This window comes from Panthera pardus, unplaced genomic scaffold (genome assembly GCF_024362965.1).
Source record: "Panthera pardus isolate Hobbes unplaced genomic scaffold, ASM2436296v1 HiC_scaffold_17, whole genome shotgun sequence".
Taxonomy (NCBI): Eukaryota; Metazoa; Chordata; class Mammalia; order Carnivora; family Felidae; genus Panthera; species Panthera pardus.
Window position 1 is genome coordinate 4,090,774 of NW_026526732.1, and position 22,606 is coordinate 4,113,379.

The window sequence follows — 22,606 nt, forward strand, 5'->3', positions numbered from 1 at the left end:
CAAATAGCTTGCTTTGGAAAGAAAGTAAGGGGGGAATAGAAAGACGGTGCCCCGAAAGAAGACAACTGAATGCTAACAGTGGGGTAGGGTTGGAAATAAGAACAAGAAAATGGAGCACGGTGATTATTTTTTAATTCTCTACCTTCAGCCAACTCTCAAGGGCTTACTGAATTTATTTTCTGTCCTCCTCACTTCCATTCCTTTATTCTTATCCCATTGAACTAATAATTGAATCCCCCAGATCAACCACTCTTCTTAAAAGAAACTACCTCGTTTCTCTGTCCTGGTCAACTCATAGCTAGTTCACCACACAGTGGATCATCCCCACTTGGTCATCATGACTTCTCAATCACTTCTCTTTGTTTGCATGCTTTCTTTGATGTGCTGGCCCGTGTTTGCAAGGGCATTGCTAAGTAAGAGCCTTTCCTCTCATCTAGAAGGGAGATTGGAATAAGTTTCAGAAGCCAGAAATCAAAATAAGCATCAATCTATGAGTTTCCATTAAGAGATGCCATAGCTGACGTCCTTGGAGGCCACCACTGGGAGAGACCTGAAAACCGAGTACTTGAATGCAGGCTTGCTTCCTTGGACTAGGACTTGTGAGGGGCATGGTCTGTCCAGACTTTAGTAGCTTCTCTTAGGTCCTGGACATTCTTTCCCACACCCTCACAAACTGACTTGGAGACGACTGGTGCAACACTGGAAGACCTACTGTCTTCCAGCCCCACCTTGCTTACGCCAAACCACCATCAGTCACCCAGCAGTGCTGTGCCTCTCCTGTGGGTCCCTTCCTGCACTTGCCGCCTCCTTACCTCTCCTTCTGTGCGCACTTGCCCCGCTCCTCCCCAAATAACCCTCTGTGCCCAAACACACCGCACTCCCATGATGAGAGAACTACATCTTGACTTCCTCCTTCAATGTTCCCTTCAGTTACCGGCCTCAGCTGTGCCATGGTGGCCGTCACATCAACGGCTGGTGCTCATTTCCCTTACTTTCACCTCCATCGAGTTCAGAAGGAGAGGGTGACATTTTCCTTCAGTCCAACCTCTATTTCTAGACTATTACTTCTCCACCTTGTATTAAATAAATGAACAAATAAAAGAAATCAAACAGAACCACACACACACACACACACACACACACACACACAGAGCTCAGCTTTTCCAAAATATGTGCTGTATAGTTTTACCTCCTGCTCATCACAGATCTGCAGAAATATACACCCTGCCCTTCACTGAGGGTCTTGGAGGCCACTTCACAATCTTCTCCCCACCTGAGTCCACCTTTCACTCTGACTTTCATGACTGTAGTGTCTCGGTTTTCCTTCTTCTCTTGCTCATCCTTCCAAGTCTTCCTGACAGCAATCACGTTCTCTGCCTGAAAGTGTTGTCGGCCCTGTGCCTGTGTCCTAGGCTCTTCTCTTCCCACTACCTACGTGGTCCTTGTCAGTCTCTTTCATATCAACATCTTCTCCGACTTTTTAGATTTTTTTAAATGTTGATTTATTTTTGAGAGACAGAAACAGATAGAGAGAGAGAGAGAGAGAGAGAGAGAGAGAGAGAGAGACAGGGTGAGAGCAGGGGAGGGGCAGAGAGAGAGAAGACACACAGAACTGGAATCAAGCTCCGGGTTCTGAGCTTTCAGCACAGAGCTGACGTGGGTCTCGAACCCATGAACTGTGAGATCATGACCTGTGCTGAAGTTGGATACTCAACTGACTGGGCCACCCAGACACCCCTTCTACGGCTCATACTCAGCTTGTTTCTCTCACCTCTCTATTTCTTGCGCAAATGGATTGTCCAGACCCCATATGGATCCTGAATTTCCCACTTGCATGATGTACAGATAAGGGTTAGAGAACTCTCTACGTGCAAGACTCAACAGCCACACATCACTTCCTGCAGTTAACAGCCTCTAATTCAAACTTCAGCCACAGATTTCATTATCTCCAATTTATTCTCCACCTTGAAAACAGAGTGCTGGCTCTATACGAATCTGGTTATATCGCCCTCTGCCTAACAAGTAGTTTCCTGTAACTCTGAGGACTTATCCTCGCACTGTGCATTCCAGCTAACTGCCCCTTTTGTGTATAAAGGCCTATATATGATGTGTGTGTGTGTGTGTGTGTGTGTGTGTGTATGGAACACTTGCACTGTTCTCTTCGTTTGTTCAGTTCTACTCATTTTCTTAGTTGAGACATCACTTTCTTCAGGAGGTTATTCCAGAAACTTCAAACAGAGTCATTAATCCCAGAGTCCCTGGACTTACCCCTAAGGTAGTGCTTTTCACATTATGAATTCTCTTTCTTTGTTTGTGTCTCCTACCATACTGAAAGTTCCTTGCGGTCAAAAAGTCTGTCTTGTTTACTGTTTTATGTACAGTCCCAACACAGTGCCTGGAAAGAATGGATTCTTGCCAAAAATTTATGGAATGAATTGATACTTTCCTGTCATTATGTTGTGATTACTCAGTTTTCTGCAGGCTTTTGTTTTTAAGTACATTTCATTAAATATCTTCGTAGAGAAAGAGAAGACACTGGGGGGGGGTGGTTGAAACTTACCATTATGGAGACATAGTTTATGGCTCTGCAAAGTGGTGATTCAGAGGGGCAGGGGGGGCACATGCTGAGCACATGGGAAATTACAGTAGCACTCTCGATAGCGTAAATAAGGTCGAAGTCATAGAATCACTTTCTGAGAAGTGATCGCAAGACCACTGAGCAAAAATAAGGTAATAAATTACCCAAAGACAGACATTTATATGAGCAGTTTTGGGTGTTGGCTGACATTCGATGGGTGTTGAGAGAGCATAGGGGTAGGGTGAGGAGAGCTTTCTTCCAAGCAGGCAGATCTGGGTGCTGCCTGGACATACAAACCAGGAATCATACTGGAGTTGGTCTTTGTCTAAGTTTGCACGTCTGTAAAATGGAGGTCCGTAAACCGAATGTTTGTGCCCTCCCCAAACGCGTATGTTGAAACCTAACCTGCAATGTGACGGTGTTAGAGGAGGGCCTTTGGTGGGTAATTAGATGATGAGGGAGGAGTCTTCATGATAGGGATTAGTGTCCTTCTGGAGGGACCCCAGAGACCCCCACCCTTGCCCTTCCAGTGAGTGAGGAAACAGGCAGAAGACAGCTCTCTGGGAACCAGAATGCAGGTTCTCACCAGATGCTGGATCTACCAGTCCCTGGACTTGGACTTCCAGCCCTCAGACCCGTGAGAAATAAATGTCTGTTGTTTACAAGCCCTTGGTCTGTGGTATTTTTGTTACAGCAGCCCAAACGGACGGACACATGAGGATAACAAAAACTACCCACTTTAAAGCTCAGTGGCAAAGATGAAATAATGTATGTGTGACGCCCTCATCATTAAAGAAACTCACTCCAAAGTGGTCACTGTAGTTTCTGCCATCATTGCTTTACCGCCAAGTGTTTCTTAAAGGACTGCTTCCCATCAGGAATTATGGGCAGACAGTTAGACGCAGGGGATGAGACACGTGTAAGAAATCAACGTATGTACTTAGTTCTTCATGATGCTGGCTCCTTCTGAAAGGGAGGAAGAAAACAATTCTATTTTCAAGAGAAAAATAGTCAATAGATGATACTGCTGGGAAGGAAACAAAAAGTATTTTTGGGGAACACTTTTTGTAAACTGTCTTTTAAAAAAGAACTGTATTCATGTATCTCCACTGGCGGCGGGGGTGGGGGGGGGAATCTCTTTTTCTAGCGAAGCCTGTGAAAATTCAAGGGATAATGTATGCGGATCTATATTTGCTATTTGTGTTGATTGGAAGAAACTGCTTAAAAATAGGTGTTTGTTTGTTTGTTTTGACAAAACTCATAGATACAGAGAGCAGATGGGTGGCTGCCAGAGGGAGTGGGGGCAAGAGGCGGGTGAAACGAATGGAGGGCTCAAGCGGGAGAAATCTTCAGTTATAAAATAAATCAGTCCTGGGGGTGTAGCTACAGCACGGTGACGATAGTATTAATACTGTGCTACACCTTGGAAAGTTGCGAAAACGACAGATCTTGAAAGTTCTCATGAAAAAATTATAACAGCGCACTGTGACTGACGTGACGTAATGTGGTGATCGGTTCCCGGTGTATACCAACATTACATCATCTCACACACCGGAAATTATTGGAACGTTGCATGTGAGTTATACTTTAATTAAAAAATAGGTGATTAAAAAAGCTCTTTTTAAGCGGAGAAAAATTTTTAAAAAGTTGCATCGTTTCCTTTTTCTTCCGCCTTTCCAGTCCTTTTGACACAGCTTAAAAAATGGGCAAGAGTTTGGTTTCTTAACGATATTGTTAATGGCACATTCACCGTGAAGTAGGTTAGTTCACATCTTTGTGCTTAACAAGTGCGGGCTTCAGTAAGAGAGCAAGTGTTATGGGTCAGAAGAAGTTACTGGGAGGGGAAAGTGTGGTTCTTGCTCAGGAAAAGGGAATTCATTGTTGTTTTTGGAAAAAGAATATAAAGCATCGAGGCTAGGCATTATCAATTCACCTTAAAGGGAAGCTGTGAATCTTTAATCCTCATATTTCTGAGTCATTTGGAAACCTTTTGTGTTACTAATGGAGTCCTAAGAAAGTGTGGGTGGCAATCAAGGGTTCACATCACAATCTCATGGTACCTGAAATAATTATGATCCTATTTTAAAAGGTACACGAACGGGTGTTCCAGAAGAAGAAGAATAGCGCACCAAAACAACACAAGACAAAAGAACAGTACATGTTTCTGGGTCAAATGCATTTTGTAGACGTCGGGTCAAATGATGTCCAACGGGTATCTCTTCTAAAAGACTCCTCAGAGACATTAATATACAAAGGGGGGTTAGTTCGCAGTTTCCCAATGTTTTCAGAGGCTGAGCTGTTTTGACTGAGCATATGTTCTGTAGTACACAACTGTTTGCTGGAACATAGTCTGGAAAGTGGTGGTAAAACTCAGAGGTTGGTATTAGGTCAGTGGTTTGGACTGTAAAACAGAGTACCATAGACTGGGTGCTTATAAACAACAAAAACTTACTTCTCAAAATTCTGGAGGCTGGAAGTTCAAGAGCAGAGTGTCAACATGGTCAGGTTCGAGTGAGAACCCTCTTTTGGGTTGCAGACTGCCCACTTCCTGTACCCTCTGCAGACAGCAGAGCCAGGAAGTAAGCTCTTTGGTGACTCTTTAAGGGCACTAATCCCACTGTGAGGACCCCACCTGGCTGACCCCATCTAACCCTAATTGCCTCCCAAAGGCTCCACCTGGTTCTATCGTCACACTGGGGTGGGGGCATAGGGTTTCAGTATATGAACTTGGGGGAAACACAAACATTCCGTCTATAGCCATTGGTGCCTCTGTCTCTGCACCAGTCAAGATGGTTGCATAGAACCTATCAACAATGATTAAAAATCCAAGGCATATTCTGGAGCCTCATGGTTTGGATATTTGCCTGTCAATGGGTCTAGTGCTCAAAGAAAAATAATATGAGGAAGAAACGGATTAAATCACAATGAATTCAAATCTGTTTCCTTCTTACTACCTCTTTTTCCTATTCAGTGGCACAAATGACATTCACCTTTCACCTGGAATACCCTAGCATCCTCTCACGTTCTCGCTTTCTTCCCTGCGTGACAGCTTCATTGTTTGCAAAAAACAAATCTGGGGGCTCCTGAGTGGCTCAGTCAGCTGAGCGTGAGACTTTTGATTGTGGCTCAGGTCATGATCGGATCCTTGTGGGATTGAGGCCCAGGTTGGGAGCCTGCTTAACATTCTCAAGCTCTCTGTCTCTCTGTCTCTCTCCCTCTGCCCCCTTCCCCACTCATGCTCTCTCTCTCTCTTTAAAAAAACAAACAAACAAAAAAGCAAATCTGGCTACATTAGCCTTTGCTTAAAGTTTTCATTGGCTATCGTCTAGAGTCTTCCATAGCTTCGAAGGCTTGGCCAGCCTGGCCTCTCCCCAAGTCTGTGGCCTCATCTACATTTCCCTCTGTTATGGTCTGTAGTTAAGCTGTAGTGACCTTCACAAGACCTTGAAAACCCCATCCTATCCCTCATCACAGGCTCCCCCCTGCAGTCCCTTCTCCTCCCAGCCTATCCAGCGTCACTGAGACAGTTTCTTCTCATCCTCCAGATTATACTTCAAAAGTGATTTGTTTGAGGAGGTTTTGTTGATCTCCCCGATTAGGTCGCCTGCCTCTGTTATGCACGATGGTGGTACTTTTTTAATGATAGCACTCATAGCTGTGGTAATTATGCATCCATTTTTGTGATTGGTCGACAATTCTCCGCTTCCCCTCTAGATGACAGCCTATGTGAGCGCAAACACCATTTCTCTTTTCTCCATCTCACTGTATGTCTCAGGCCCAGTATGGTCCTTGTCCCTGGGGAGTATTTAGCACATAGTTTGTTTGCTGAATTAACTAAACAGTTGGTTTTCGAAAGGCTATCTAACGAGTTGCCTTAAACTCTTTGTCAAGGGAACCTATTTGGTACCGTATACAGGCTACTTAAACATGGCCAGAAGTAGCCCACGATGTAACATCCCCACCCATGTATGTGTGTACTATATATAATGTACATAAAACATGTTATATATCTTCAGGCATAACTGCGGGCATGCGCAGGTACATGCGAACGTGGGCATCCCCAAGCCCACGGCAGGATCCCCTCTTGCTCTGGCCAGTCCCTGGGGTGCTTGTTTCTGTGTAAGTCAAACTGCGGTGATCTTCCTGCTTCAAGGGGAGCCCCGTGGTGGGGCGCTCCACTGTGTCTCAGGGCTGTCTCATTGATTTGATTGTCTAATAAGTCTTTTCATTTAAAAGCACAAGCCGGTGTGGCACCAGTTCATCCTTTCCTTGGAATACGCCTCCCCTGGGACAGATTCTTTGGCTTGGCTGCTGCCTTTTTATGACTTTTATCTCTCCCTCTTCCTGCCACTTTATTACTCTGTCTTTCCCCGATACAAAGGAAGTCGTTTCCTATGTTTTATGAGTCTCAAGCATGGGTCGAGACTCATAATTAATGTGGGCACAAGCCTTGCTCAACACTAGAGTGATGCTACCCTTGAAGAAGGGAAGGAGCCACTTTGCTTTCAGATGGACTTAGAGAAGGAAGGGGTGATTGAGGCTAATTTTCCAAATGGGTTTTCCAAATGGGTTTGCCACACATGCCCCCTGACTGGACATTCTCCAGGGGCAGCATTGCGGGGACAGCGTGGAAGCTGGCTCCCCTGTCACCCCATGGCTCCAGATGTCACATCACCCTGTGGTGCCTGTGGGCCAGCAAATAGCCATCATTTGTGTGTATCCTCCATTGGTATGCCACGCGTTATTTCATTTTCTCTCAAGTCCCCACCAACGGAGAACAAATATTTATTTCCTGCTTCCTTCTTCACTCAGAGGGAAACAAAAATCTGCTTCTCTTTCTTTCTCTCCTTTTCCTTCTGAGCTTGTAGAAAAATTATACCACAGTTTCAGTCAATGTCATCTCTTCCTTCAAAAGTTTTCCTGATGCTGGTGTCTCTGCATTTAAGTCCCATCCGAGCAAAGGTGCGTCCTGAACCGGATGATGAGTCTCAAATAATTCACTGTTTAATTCACATAAGTGAATTATGTAAATATGTGAGTAGGTGCTCAATAACATATGTTGAGCCAATGAATGGATTTTGAAGATAAGACGGATTTCAAAGCATGACTCTTTCAGTATTAAATGAAAAATCTATTCGGTTTAGTTACCTCAACTAAAGTTATTTTCTGGTTTGATTATATATTTTATGGGTGTAGCTCAATTATTCAAATTCCATGACCTTATTAGTTAGCTTTCACTAAATAATGAGCCATCCCCAAACTTAGTGGTTAGAAACAATGAACATGTATTATTTCCCAGGATGCTGTGGGTAAGCCGGGGGAATCTTCTGTTCTGCACGGGCACAGTCAGGACTGGATGATCCAGAAGGCCTCACTCATGTCTGGCCGTTGGCAGGCTGGCTGGGGGTCTAGGGTGTGTGGGATGTGTGGGATGCTTAGTTGGTTGGCTCATTTCTGCTCCGTGAAGGCTCTTAACTACGTCGTCAGGTGAGCGCAGGGTCCTTCACATGGTGACAGAAAGATCCTGGGTAGCACGAGACAGCAGGACCCAATGAACACGCATTTTTCATGTCTCTGTCTCTGTCTGTTTGCTATTGTTCCACCCCAAACAAGTAACATGGGCAATCTGCGACTCCATGTGGGAGTGGATTATGCAAGCGTGTGGACACAGGGAGGTAATTATGGCAGACGTTTTGCAAACAACCCACTACAGTGACATATGGTGAACTAGTGAAATTTAAAAAAGATGATTCACGGTGACGTAACATGTCCACTTTATGGCTAAATCATTTACTTTGTAGCATTTTTTCCCCTTTATTTTCTGGATAGAAAATACAATTTTTTTCTTTAGTTCAAGGCCAGAATTATAGTGTAGCTAGTATATATTCAAACATCTTTGTGGAACGATGCTAATGCCAGGATACTAAAGCTGTAACACGGCGCAGAAATGACCTACAATGTCTTTTTGTGAACCTGGAATCCAAGTTTCTCATTGTGAATAAACTAGTTTTTAGTGTTTATTTATTTTCGAGAGAGAAAGAGAGAGAGAGCGCAGGGGAGGGGCAGAGAGAGACGGAGACAGAATTCGAAGCAGGCTCCAGGCTCTGAACAGTCAGAACAGAGCCCAATGTGGGGCTCGAACTCAGGAACTGTGAGATCATGACCCAAGCCGAAGTCAGACGCTGAACCGACTGAGGCACTCAGGCGCCCCGTCAATAAACTACTTATTCTTAAAAGTAGATCTTGGCATTATGTTATTGGGGCTCCTGGATGGTTCAGTCGGTTAAGTGTCTGACTTCAGGTCAGGTCATGATCTCCCATTCAGAGTTCGAGCCCTGTGTTGGGCTCTGTGCTGACAGCTCAGAGCCTGGAGTCTGTTTCAGATTCTGTCTGTCTGTCTGTCTGTCTCTCTCTCTCACCCTCCCCTGCTCATGCTTTCTCTCTCTCTTTGCCCCTCCCCCACTCATGCTGTCTCTCTTTCTCTCTCTCAAAAATAAATAAACATTAAAAAAACTAAAAAAAAGATATGTTATTGTGTTGGAGATATTGACAGAAATGGCAGCATTCCTGCACTCAAAAGGAGAGGCAGACAAAGGCTCAGAACACCACAATGCACTGTGGTAACAACTGGAACAAAGGGTTCCAGAAGTAACTATCAGAGTAGATAAACAGTACCTACTCCAGATGGTAGAGGAGGGAAGAGGTCAGGAAAGACTGGTAGACAAATTTCAAAAGAGAGAAATTAGGTAAAAATACTGGTAGGAGGTCTCCAGACCGAGGGGAGAAGAGGAGTGAGGTCAGCAAAGTGGGCATGGCCGTGGCACACTGTGCTGATGTGGGCACGGAGGGTCCCCCAGAGCAGTAGAGACAGAAAGGTGTGCCCCGAAGGGTGTGGGATGCTAAGTTTGGCTTCATCCACTCATTTATCCCACAAATAACTACCGAATTCCCTAATGCTTGAGGGAAAGGACACTAAGTGACTGGGACACAGTAGTAAACAGAGTATATAAGAGTCTTGAAGGGTCAGGAAGCTTAGATTCTAACCGGTGGAAAAGATGGAATCAGAGCAACAGTCCGTAAACAAACATGATTTTACATTGTGACCTGCGCCAGAAACGGGGTTTTCCTTTACCCTTGACGGCACCTTGGGGAGCAATGGAAGCATGTTACAAAGAGAAAAGATTGATCGTCTTTTAGTTTGACAAGAATAAGATGTATCCTGGCAGCCAAGGGAGGGGATAATTTCAGGAAAAACTAGGTGTTACTCATATGCAAGATAAGAGTGAAAGTATCTGCTGTATTCACAACTAAGTAGTTGTATGATCAATGACTGTTGCTTAGTTGTAAGTATATTTTACAGATGTTTTAACTCGTCATGCCTATTATCTTCAAGTAGGAGATGATGAAAGAAATCAGGTTTTGATACTGTGAGTAAAGCCAACAGACACAGTTCAACGGGAGCTCAGAAAATGACCAATTACGTCCATCAGAAGAATTGAGACTTCGTAGAACATGGAAAATCTAACTGACATTGAAGACTAGAAGCATACGAAAGGGTTGGGCGTCTGACAACATGATGGGAAATATGGAATGAGCATGTGACGTTTTATCCGTTAGGATACTTTCCGTTGCAAATGGCAGAATTCGAAAGTTCAAATGAATGAATATATATATAGAAAAGATGTTGGCTCAATATCAGAACCAGCCACATCTGTGACTTCAGACACATCATCGGCAATCTGTCTCTCCGTGTCTTGGCTCCACCTTCCCTCTAAAATACCCTCATTTCCGGGGCAGTTCTCTCAGCTCCAGGAGACCGTTTTTAGCAGCTCCTGGCTTACATAGCTCCAGCACCATGGGATCTAAGTCAGAGATGCTTTTGCTCAGAGCATCCATATAAATCTCTAAAAGGGGTATGATTTACTTTTCTCCGACCGTGTGCCCAGACCTTGGATACTACAGTAACTATTGACCACTGGGTTAGTCTAATGTCGGCTCTGACTGTACACAGCTGAGAGTCAACAGTACAGGCGCTGATGGATCAAGGTGAGTTTAGGCAATGCCACAGTGGGGAGGGATAGCTTATCAACGATATTGTTTGGAATTACAGGGGTGTGGTGAAAAGCAAAAGCAGACTCTTCAATGTTTTTAATTCTCTCTGGACAATTTTATTGTCTCTTATTGTTCCTCTCAATTGGTACATAACCAAGTGCAAGCTGATGTCTTTTTTTTTTAAGCCTTTTTTTGGTAGTAATTTGACCATTTTGCTTTTTCAAGGGAGAAGGTTATGTCATCTCGATTTTATAGCACTTAAGCAAATGACCATTATTACAGAAGATAAAGTTCTAAGGAAGGGTGTAAAATTAAGTCCTCAAAAAACCTGTAGGGTTAGCATGACTTTAGAGAGACAGAACCGTTCAGCAGAAAGAAATCCACTAAATGAGACTGAGAATCGCCTGCTTTTGAAGACTATTCTGTTCTCATGTTCAGCAGGATGTGTCTTATCACTCGTCATCATGGCAATCGAGAGCCTCTGCCCATCTTTGGAAATTTTAGAAGATCTGTGATCGGGCTTTGGGAATGGCTTTTTTGACCGTATTTCTTAAGACTTCAGGCCATATGTTGTTGGCCTTCAGGAGCTCTGTGGGAGCACAAGGCACCCGTGTGCTCTGTGAGTCTAGGCTCTTTGAGGTGCTCCTTACGCAGGGGAAGAAAGCAGGCTCTGCAATGCTAGGGGAGCAGTGGGTGAGTCCTCTGCAAATCCCAAACCCTGGGTCAAGTCCTAAATCTGGTAGTAACCAGGGATTATCCTGAGAGACTCACTTCACCGCTTTTTGATGTGGGTTGCTCGCCTATAAAGTAAAAGGGTCGCTTTGATCATTGCCGATGTCTTCTGTGGCTCCAACTGTGTATGAAATCTAGAGAGTTTATATTAAGGTTGCAAAAATATTTGGATACTTCCTTTATCTACGTAGCTTTGCTGTTTTCTAGAGAATCTTGAAGTCTTATTAGGACATAAAGTTAATCTTGAGGATCCTTGGATTCAGAACGAAGTCCAACATTGGCCCAAAGAGACAATGCAAAAAGTCCAGGGAAGAAAAGGGGACTGCGTCAGTCATCATTAAAACAACCACTTCGTTGCTGACCTGTTGCTCGAGCTGAGGCACAGGAGGTGCATCTCAGCAGTGTGTGTGTGTGTGTGTGTGTGTGTGTGTGTGTGCACTGTCCCGTTTTTCATGCCTCTGTGTGGAGGAGGCCGTGAGTCTGTGGTGCGCACTCCCTCTCGCAGGTGGAGGCTCTCTGGAGGGATCGCGCGTCTCTAGGGAGCACTTCCTGTTTCTGCTCTTGGCAGTGTGCGGAGCTGTGGGGGATGTCGCGGTTGTCCCCTGCGCCAGGGGTGTGGTCGAGTCACCTGCCCTCTGCATTCCTACCGGTGGCAGTGTGCCGACCTCAGGCTGTCTCACGGCTCTGGTTTTCACTGGGCCTGAGGTGCAGGGAAGGGAAAGGGTGTTATGTGTCCACAGTCTCAGGCCCCAAGGTGTGCGGACACACGTGTGCACGTGCTAAGGGAAACAGGGATGCTCCAAGTGTACCATGTGCACCTGCTTGGGAAAAGTTGGGGGTGGGGCGCGTTGCCCTTGTCTCTGCCACGTTGGCATTGTCGTTCTGGGCTGCCTTCCGGCCCCATGACTCCTCTCCCTTCCTGCCCGGGTGATGCGTTCAGCTCAGGTCATCTGGAAGAATGAACATCAGATACTCTGTCAAATGGTTAACTTATGTCACACATTTGTTTTGATTTCAGTCTCAGAAAGCAGTTCTGATTCTTGTAATTCCTGTGGCTTTAGTTAGAAATTGTGTTCATTTGCAAATAATAAAATCCCTAATTTCAATATCTTAAAATTATAAGCTATTATAATATTTAAACAGCTTAAAACATGAGCTATTTACACTCTACCATAATAGCTTAAAGAAGATGAATGTGTATTAGATCATCTCTTTGTCACATGTCAAGTAGCCTGGAAGTTGTCATCCAGGTTGGAACGTTGTCTCTGGACAGCCTGCCATCAAGCACCCAGCCCTTTGTTTTCCTCCTTAGCTGTCCAGAAAATATGGTTGCTGCACTTCCAGAAGCCCCACTGAATAATTTCGACTTAGGCATGACGGACGTGTGGCAAACGTCTGGCAAATGGAGCCCTTTAACAAAGAGGACGGGGCGGGTAGATATGGCGGCATCTAATGGTTTCCGAAACACCTGCACTCAGATCCTTTGTTCACACAACAGGACTGACGCCTCACACACGGCGCACGTCTACCTTGGGGCATTTGAATTTTAACAGGGACCAAGTCTATGCAGTTAAAGGAGTTAAATCCCCTTCCGAATGTTAGATACGAGTCAGTTTATAGAGTTGGCCATGTGGGGGCTGTGGGACACCCTCCAGACCCTTGGACTCACCTAACTATGGAACAGTTGACAGTTAATTTAATTACTAGCATTAGCCCTGACATGCTCAGCACATCTGGCCTAAGACAGTATAATTTTAACCTGATAATAAAGCCATCACATATTAGGTTGATGTAATGATGTCATCATCAAAATGCAGAATCATGAGCATATTACAATGGCCACTTGGATGGCTTCTATTTCTCGTTCATGGTCTGTTTTTCATCACTATGTTCCATCCTCCCAGCCACGAGATGAAAAGAAAGGAAACCAAAACCATTAATTCATGTCCTTGTGTTTCTTTTTGTCTTAAGTTATAAGAAGCAGTTCATTTTGAGGTGTGTGTTGCAAACATATTTCTGTCTAGTTCTTGATATTTTCCCTGAAGACATATCTTCATTCTATGATCTATTTCCCCATAATAAAAATTTGAGATTATTTATATCTGTGAATCAGTGTTTTTTCTTGCCACGTGCTAAACTTGGGTAATTTTGTATTGATTACGTGTACCCCCACAATTGATCTGTACTATTGAAAAGGCTGAAAAACTATTTATTATTTCAATTTTCAGCCGGGGAAAAGAAAAGAGAAAGAAAGAAAGGTCAAGTGACTGAAATAAAAGAGTACGTCGATGAAGCCAAAACAACATCTCAGGTCCCACAGATCTCCATTTCTTGCCCAAATAAGCCCTTACGTTTTACTTCCATCGGCACCGTATCTAAGTTTTATTGGACTGGTCCATTTCATTTTCCCTGATGTATTTGTTACATTGGAATAAACCAGCTCAGGAGTGCTTTTGCCATCTTTTAATTATGAGTCGCTGTGCCTTAATCTTTAGCCGTCTGTCAGCCAATTTGCGGGACTCCAGTGACCTCAGCATTTCCCTCCATTTCAGATTCCTCACTCCTCCTCTGCAGCTTAATGATAAACCTCACGGCTTCACCTGCACTCTCTCCACCCAACCCCCATCTCATCAGAATCCAGCTATGACAGGTAACGATGGCTTCAGGGCAATTCTCATATCAATAGCTCAATAGACTTTTTAACCTCTAGGAGGCAACTGAACCCCTAAAAACATGTCTTTATCCTTTTCTTGGTTCTGTCTTGTCACGAATGCTAACCAGAGAGCCAACGTTCAGAAGCGGAGGGGCTTTCAGTAGTATGAGACCAGCCCAGTAGAATCAGAGGTTCAGAGAGTGTTTACAAGATGGAAAGTTCCTGATGGTGCAAGTGGGAAGTCAGGGACACGACTTTATCTGCTCCTTGCTAGAACAACAGGCAATGGACAGCCAAGATCGTGTGGTGGGCAGCTAATCTAAGTACGTACAAGATGCTTGGGGACTCATGGTTTTGCTCTACCACGGTGACTCCGTGCTTTCATCTTTTGGAAATTCTCGACATAATTGTTCATATTCAAGCCCTACTCACTTAAAAAGGTTTTTCAGACCCCATGCCCGTAACTCATACTATTCATTAAATCGCAGTATTTTCCTGCAGTGCTTTAAAAAAGTTTAGAGATGACTTTCCATGGAATGAAATGCGCAGATCTCAGTTAAATGAGTTTCGAGAAGCACATGCACTGGTATAACCAATGTCCTTATCAAGATACAGAGCAGTTTCTTCATTCCATGAGGTTCATTCGTGCCATTTCCTTCAATTCTGTCCCAAGAGGCAATCAGTGTTCTGCTCCTGAGCACTATAATTTTTCCTGTTCAAGAACTTCATATAAATGGAAACGTATAAGGGGCGCCGGGGTGGCTCAGTCGGTTGAGCGTCCGGCTTCGGCTCAGGTCATGATTTTGCCGTTCTTGAGTTCAAGCCCCGCGTCGGGCTCTGGGCTGACAGCTCGGAGCCTGGAGCCTGCTTCGGATCCTGTGTCTCCCTCTCTCTCTGCTCCTCCCCCCCTTGTGCTCTGTCTCTCTCTCTCTCAAAAATAAATAAACATTAAGAAATTAAAAAAAATAAATGGAAACATAGAAAATGTACTTGTTAGTGTCCAGGTTCTTTGCTCTATTCCATACTTTGAAATTCATTCAAGTGTGTCAGTGGTTTGCTCCTTTTTGTGGCACCATTCCTTAGTCCATTCTGTTGTGGATGGACATCTGGGTGTCCAGATTTTGGCTCTAATGAAGAAAGCTGCTATGAACATTCTGATGTTTGTGTGTGTGTGTGTGTGTGTGTAATATATACAATATACATATACATATACCGGTATATATATCAATATATATGTATATTGATATATATTGATGTTGTTGTTTGTCTTCACTGGTTAGTACCTGCAGAACAATGTTGAATAAAAATGGTGAGAGAAGACATCCTTCTCTTTGTTTCCTAATTTTAGGGAAAAAGCATTACTTTTCCTATTAAGTGTAATGTTAACTATATTATTTTTAAATGACTTATTAATTTGAGAAAGTTTCCTTTTCTTTGCGGAGAACTTTTATTAGCATAGGGGTTGAATATTATCAAATGTTTGTCTACATTTTATTTGATCAAATTATATAGTTAATGTCACTATTCTCTGTTAATATGGTGAATTATTGATATTTAATCATTCAATTATCCTTATATCTCTGGCATAAAACACTCTTAGTCATAGTGTCCTTTTTATGTATTTCTGGATTTGATTTACTCATGTTTGCTAAGTGTATTTTTGTCAAGTTTCATGAGGGGTATTTGTTTGTAGTTTTAATTTCTTATAATGTCTTTATCTGGTTTGTTTTGGTTAAATAAAATGAATTGGTGTTTTTTCCCTCCTCTAATTTCTGAAATGATGGTACTTATTTTTTAGGCTTTGAATTAATTGATTGGTAAAACCATCTGGGCCTAGAATACTGATTGTGGAAAGGTTCTCAATAGTGAATTGAAAGATAAGTGGGAAGTCAGGGACATAAGGGAATAAGGAAAGTCAGGGAATAAGGAAATCTCTTATTTCCTTAAGAGATAAAGGGCTATTCAGATTTTTATTCACCTACAGTCAATTTTTAAAGTTGCATTTTTCAGAAATCATGACTGTAACTATGTTGTTAAATTGATTGGCAAAAAAGTTTTCATTTTGTTTTCTCATTCATCTTTTAATGCTTGTAGGGTCTGTACCTGTAATGATATCTCATTTTCATTATGATTTTGATAGCTTGAGGGTTTTTTTAAAAACTTTTTCACCCTTACTCTCTCAAGCACTGTGATTTGTTATTTTTTACAATTGTTTACTTTCCATTTTATTCATTCTGATCTTATATTTAGAGTTTCCTTTCTACTTCTTACTTTGGCTTTAATATGTGCTCTTTTTCTAGCTTCTTTAAGTGAGAGTTTAGCTTCTGGATTCTAAACTTTTCCTTTGTTTTCTGATATATATATTTATATATGTTTTATCTTTCCTTTCATGTGAATTTGAAAAAAGTTTGATTTCTTCAGTTGTTGGGTTTGGGGATTGCCATAGAAAGACTTTGAGCTGGCCCCCAAGATCCTCTCTCCTGGTACTTAGGCTTTTATGCAATTCTTTCCCCTTGAGGTTGGGTCAGACCAGTACCTTGCTTATAACCAAAAGAATAGGGAAAAGGAGAGGGATATTTTATTACTCCTGTAATGACGTGATTGTGTTATACAAGATTTTGTCTTGTTAGCAGACTCGACTTGGAATTTCTCTGTCTTTGGGTTCTGTCTCTGTCTCTTTCTTACTTGCTGGGTTTAGTAAAGCAAGCTTCATGAATCCTTCAGCTGCCAGGGAATAAATTCTCCAAAAACCAGAAAAAGCTTGGAGGGCGATCCTTTCCCAGTCTGGCCTCTGATGAAAATGCAGCCCCTGTCAACACCAGCATTGCATCCTAATGAGACCATCAAACAAAAGACCCAGCTAAACCATGTCCAGATGCCTAACCCGCAGGAACTGAAATGATAAATGTGTGTTGTTTTAAGCCACTAAATTTGTGGTAATGTGACATATAGCATACCCAATGATTGCTTTACATTACAGTATTTTATTTTTAAGTGCATGTTAATGAAGATAGTTGATAATGCCGTTCAGATATTCCTTAGGCTTACTGATTCTTTGTCTCATTCTTTTCTCGGTTACCAGAGAAAGGTATGAAAATCTCCTACTATGATTGTGGGTTTGTCTGTATCTTCCTGAACGTCCGTGAGGTTTTGTTTGGTCTGTTTTGAAGTTCTAGGCTCAGTGTGATATTCAGTTTTCTTTGTCAACCTGTCTAGCCTATTGATCCAGTTACATAGTTAACACTAATCTAGGGTGTGCTGTGAGTGTGTTTAGTAGATTGGACTGATGTCTATAATCAGTTTATTTTAAGTAAGGAAGATTAGTCTCTTGGGTGGGCCTCACTCAATCAGTGGAAAGGAAATCAGTGGAAAGGCTTCAGGAGCAGAGCTGAGGAGGATTCTCCGAGGAAGAAATTCTAGCTGTGGACTAGCTTCAGTTCGTGCTTGAGAGCATCGGTGTGCCCCCTCCTGATGCCCTTGATAGACTTTGGACTTGCCCAGCCAACGCCCACAGCCATGTAAGCCAACCCCATTTAATAAATCTTTTAATATATAAATCCTGCGGATTCTGTTTCTCTGGTGGAACTCTGATGGAGACGGTCAGGTTCAAACACATTTATGATTATGAAGTGTTCATGATGAACTGAACTTTTTATCATTCTGAAATGTCCCTCATTATCTCAGGTGATACACCTTGCCTTGAAGTCTAGTTTGTCTGATGTTAATATAAGCATTCCAGCTTCTTTATGCCTCCTGTTTGCATTTTGTATCATTTTGCTTTCAAACTGTCTCTAAAGGACATTTCTTACAGATAGCATCTAGCTGGATTTTACATTTTTATGCACTGCAATAATTTCAGCCTTTCCATTGAAGTGTTTTGTCATACACACTGTCTGCTAATTTACCTCCACATAGACATTAGCCCCACATTAATCACACACGTTATAAAGGAAATAAGAGACGAGTTTAAAATCTGGTGTTTTTATATTTTCATACCTATGCTGATTTTGGTGGTCCTTATCTCTTTCAGAAGATTGCAGTTTTCCTCTGATAACATTTCCTTTCCTTGTGGTGCATGTCTGTTAGTGATAAGTTCACTGAGTTTTTCTTTCTTTTCAACGTCTTTTTATCTTCTAAGTTTTTGAGTATATTATCACCGGCTATAGAATTTGAGACTGACATTCCTTTTTTTTTCTTTCTTTCTTCTCATACTTTATAAGATGGCATTCCATTATTCTGGTCTCATTTTTTTCTGGTAAGTCAGCTATCATTTGTATCATTGTTTTTCTGTCTTTAATTTTTTTTTTATTGGTCTTTTCTCAATATTGTTTCCTCCTCTCTTATGTTTACCTGTTTGGCAATGATGTGCCTAATTATGGTAATTCTCAAAAGCATGGTATTGTGAAATAATTTCAGACTTACAGAGAGTTTAGCAAAAATAGCATGAACAATTCTCATATGCCCTTTACTCAACGTTGATACCAGATTTATTTTACATAGGAATATACGTTAATGTACTGAGGTCATTATACATCTATTCTATCATTTTTTTCTGGATCTCGTAAAGTTGCAGAAATATTTTTCCTTACAGGTAAATAATTCAGTGTGTGCTTCCTGAAACCGAGGACAGTCTCTTACGTATCTGCAGTGCAAGTTATCGGTGGTTTTAACATATTTGTTAGTCACCCGTCATCACTCACATGTAACCAATTGCCCCAGTCATATCTGTGTTAGCAGAAGAAAAAAATTGATCAGAGAGCCAATCCAGGAATACCCATTGCTTTTAGTTCTCACTTCCTTTTTGTCTTCTTTAACCTGGAACAGTTCATCAATCTGCGACATTTTGACAAGCACAGACTAGTTGTTGTGTTCAACACCCTTTAATCTGTGATTGCTGGATGTTTTCTAACAAATAGATTCAGGGTGTGCATTTGTCACTGGAACAACACAGATGGATGTTTTTAGTACGTTCTATCAGACGGCACATAGCACTGACTTGTCCCTTTCCCAGTGATGTTAATTTCGATCATTTTGCTCAAGTTATGTCTTCCAGGTTTCTCTACCATAACGTTACTACTTTACCTTTGTTATCAGAAAGTATCTCTTGAGGAAATGCTTTGCGATTCTGTCAGTATCTTGTTTCTCCTTAAATTCTGTCAATATCTTGTTTCTCCTTAAATATCGCATCCACTTTTTTTAGTATCTGTTTATGATTTTCACCTGAATAAATGCTTGCTGTAATGGTAATCAAATGGTGTTTTTCTAATTTGCTCATTCCTTCTAAATGTACTCTTTGGAGTTGTCGTATAAGGAAGTGCTTTGAAGTTTCGACTCTTCATTTATCCACTTTGATATGGAAGCACGCGTCCTTGAGTCGATGCATTTTAACCATTGGGAGCCCCTTCGGACTTGTTCACGTCCTGTGTCCTGGCTCCAGTATGTTTTGTTTTGTTTTCTTTTTAATTTTTGGTCTAACCCTCTTATCTTGTACTTCCCCAGCCTCAGCCCTGGACTCGGTATCCTAATGAGCCCTGGTATATTTTATAAGAGAGTGTTATTATAGAAACCAAGATTATGGTTTCTCAATATCATAATATGATGAGGTACACTCGCTGTTACTGGATATTACTGCTTTTAGTTCCTCTTAGCAGACAGAGCCAGGAAACATGTGCCGATGTGCGTGCATGCACACACATGCACACACACACACACACACACACCTGTTTAACTCTCAATATATCACTATACATGTATATGTCAGTATGTACATCAAATCTACACCCGCCTATCAGATCATGGGTTCACACTGGCACCTCCAATTCCAATGCAATATAGAAGGTTAACTCTCAACTCCTCTCTCTTTACGCTTCACAGGAAAGCCCTGGCTTCATCTGGCTGTGATATATTGACTTCTTTGCTCAATCCTAGAATTTGGAGAAAGTAGTATTAGAATTGTTAAGTCACACCCACTGAAAAGAAACAAATCCCTTATAACTAGAGTTTAAAATGTGTTTATGCTTCATTTTTTTCTGTTCATCCTGAGGCTATCTAATAAAAAATAAACTGGCTAAAGGTCACTTGGGTCAGTTCCTCTCACCCTTTTGGGTGTGGTTATGTCTCTCGTTAGAAATATAGTTAGGTTGCTTGCTGTTTGCCTGCAATTTTCGTATTCTTATTGGCTTTATTATTTACTTTTTTGTGTATATGATACGTGGAAATCGTTTAAAAGTCAGACTGTGAAAAATAGCGTACTCAGATGGGTATCACTTGCCGTCTCTTCTGTGCTTTTCTGATCCTACCTCCTATTTGGTTTTTGTTTACACATCTGTACTTCTCTGTGCACTAGTGAGTCGATGCATATTTATTTTCTTCATTTTCCTTCCAATATAAAAGGTCACAGTATATAGATATTTACACTTTACTCTCACTTGGCAATTATATCTTGGAAATCACATTATGTCAATTCATTGAGATGTTCTTTATTCCTCAAGGCTGCCTAATATACCCTTGGGGACATGGATCAGTTTTGTTCAACTCCTGTGTATAGGTATCTGCTTGTTCCTAACAATTGGCATTCATAAACAATGTTGCTATGAGTAACCTTATGCACATATACAGTTGTATGGTTGAAGTGTGTCTTTAGGGTAAATTACTAAAAGTATGATCGCAAAGTCAAAAGATGAACGCTGAGCAGGTTTGCTAAATATTGCATGAACCAATTTGCGTGTCAACCAGCAATGTATGAAAACGCCTGTTTCCCCAAAGCCTTAAGAAAAAGGTGAAATGGTAATAGCAGAGCCATTCTTCTATAATTTATCATGGTTATAATTTGTATTTAAAAATACATCTATCTTGATCACATAGTTTGATGACTTTTGACAAATGTATACATCAGTGTAAACACCAGCACCATCAAGTTCTAGAACATTTCTATCCCCCGAAGCTTGTTTATGCCTCTTTGAAATAATTACTCCTTTCTACTTTTGACAACTAGCGCACCTCTGGGATACTTTTTGTCACTATAGACTGGTTTTGCCTGTTCCGCAATTTCACATGAGTAGAGTCACAGCATGCACGCTTTATTTGTCTTCTGTTGCTCAGCATGGTTTTGACTTTCATCCATGATACTGAATATATAAATAGTTTGGTCCTTTTAATTGCTGAGAAATAGTACAGATATGGGTATACCACAAGTCGTTTATCTCTTCACTGGTTGATGGACATTTGGGTTATTTTCAGATTGGAGATACGTGAATACATCTGCTAGGAACGTTTGTTTAAAAGTTGTTGTGGGAACATGTGTTTTCAATACCTAATCTGCATTTCTTTAATGAGTAAAGATGTCAAACATTTTTCATATGGTTATTGACCATTTTTGTGTGTTCTTCAGAGATTGTAAATACTTTGCTGATTTTCATTGGTTGTTTTCTTACTATTACATTGTAAGAATTCACCATTATTTTGTCTGATAGATATATTGTAAACCTTTCTGTGGCCGCATTTTCATTTTCCTAACACTGTCTTTGAAGAACAGGCGTTTTAATTTGATGCAAGTTGGACGTATTGATTTTGTTGCACAGTTCTTGTTATTGGTGTCATAACTAAGAAATCTTCATGTCTGAGGGTGCCTGGGTGGCTCAATTGGTTGAGCTTCTGACTTTGGCTCAGGTCATGATTTACGGTTCGTGAGTTCGAGCCCCGCATCGGGCTTGCTCCTATCAGTGCAGAGTCCGTTTCAGATCCTCTGTCCCCCTCTCTCTGCTCCTCCCCTGCTCACTCACTCTCTCTCTCAAAAATAAACATTAGGGGCGCCTGGGTGGTTCAGTCGGTTAAGCGTCCAACTTCGGCTCAGGTCACGATCTCGCGGTCCGCGAGTTTGAGCCCCGCGTCGGACTCTGGGCTGATGGCCCAGAGCCTGGAGCCTGCTTCCGATTCTGTGTCTCCCTCTCTCTCTATCCCTCCCCCATTCATGCTGTGTCTCTCTCTGTCTCAAAAATAAATAAACGTTAAAAAAAAAAAAAAACATTAAAAGAAGGAATTTTCATGTATTCAAAGTCAAGTTGATTTTCGCATGTTTTCTTTTACATGTTTTCTAGTTTTAGCCCTTAGGCTTTGGTCAATTTATTTTATGTTTTGTCAAAAATCAAATGTCTGTATGCCAGTGTCTATTTTTTGATTCCTTACTGTTTTCTATGGTTTATATGGATATTATGCAAAGTTGCCCAATAATCCTTAGGGAAGGTGCAGTAACTGTGTAACGATTTATGGGTGGCCCCCTTCATGGCGATGGTGTCTTACAAAACTGGCCCATCTGAAATCTCAGAAGTCAACCTGGTCACTCAAAAGTCAGTCATTTACCCTAACTTGGCTGTGAAGGTTTTGCCTTATCCAGAATGGGTTGGAAAGGTGCTCCTATACCCCATAGTAATTTATATATCGTTTAGTATGATCAATTTTGTTACGTTCATTCTTTCAGTGCATTCTGGAAGGGGTCAGAGGGTGTTGGCATAAAAACAGTGCTGTTGCTTCAGTTAACAGCCAAGAGACTAGAGCAAATTCTGACTCTGTGTCTTACCGACGTCATGAACTGA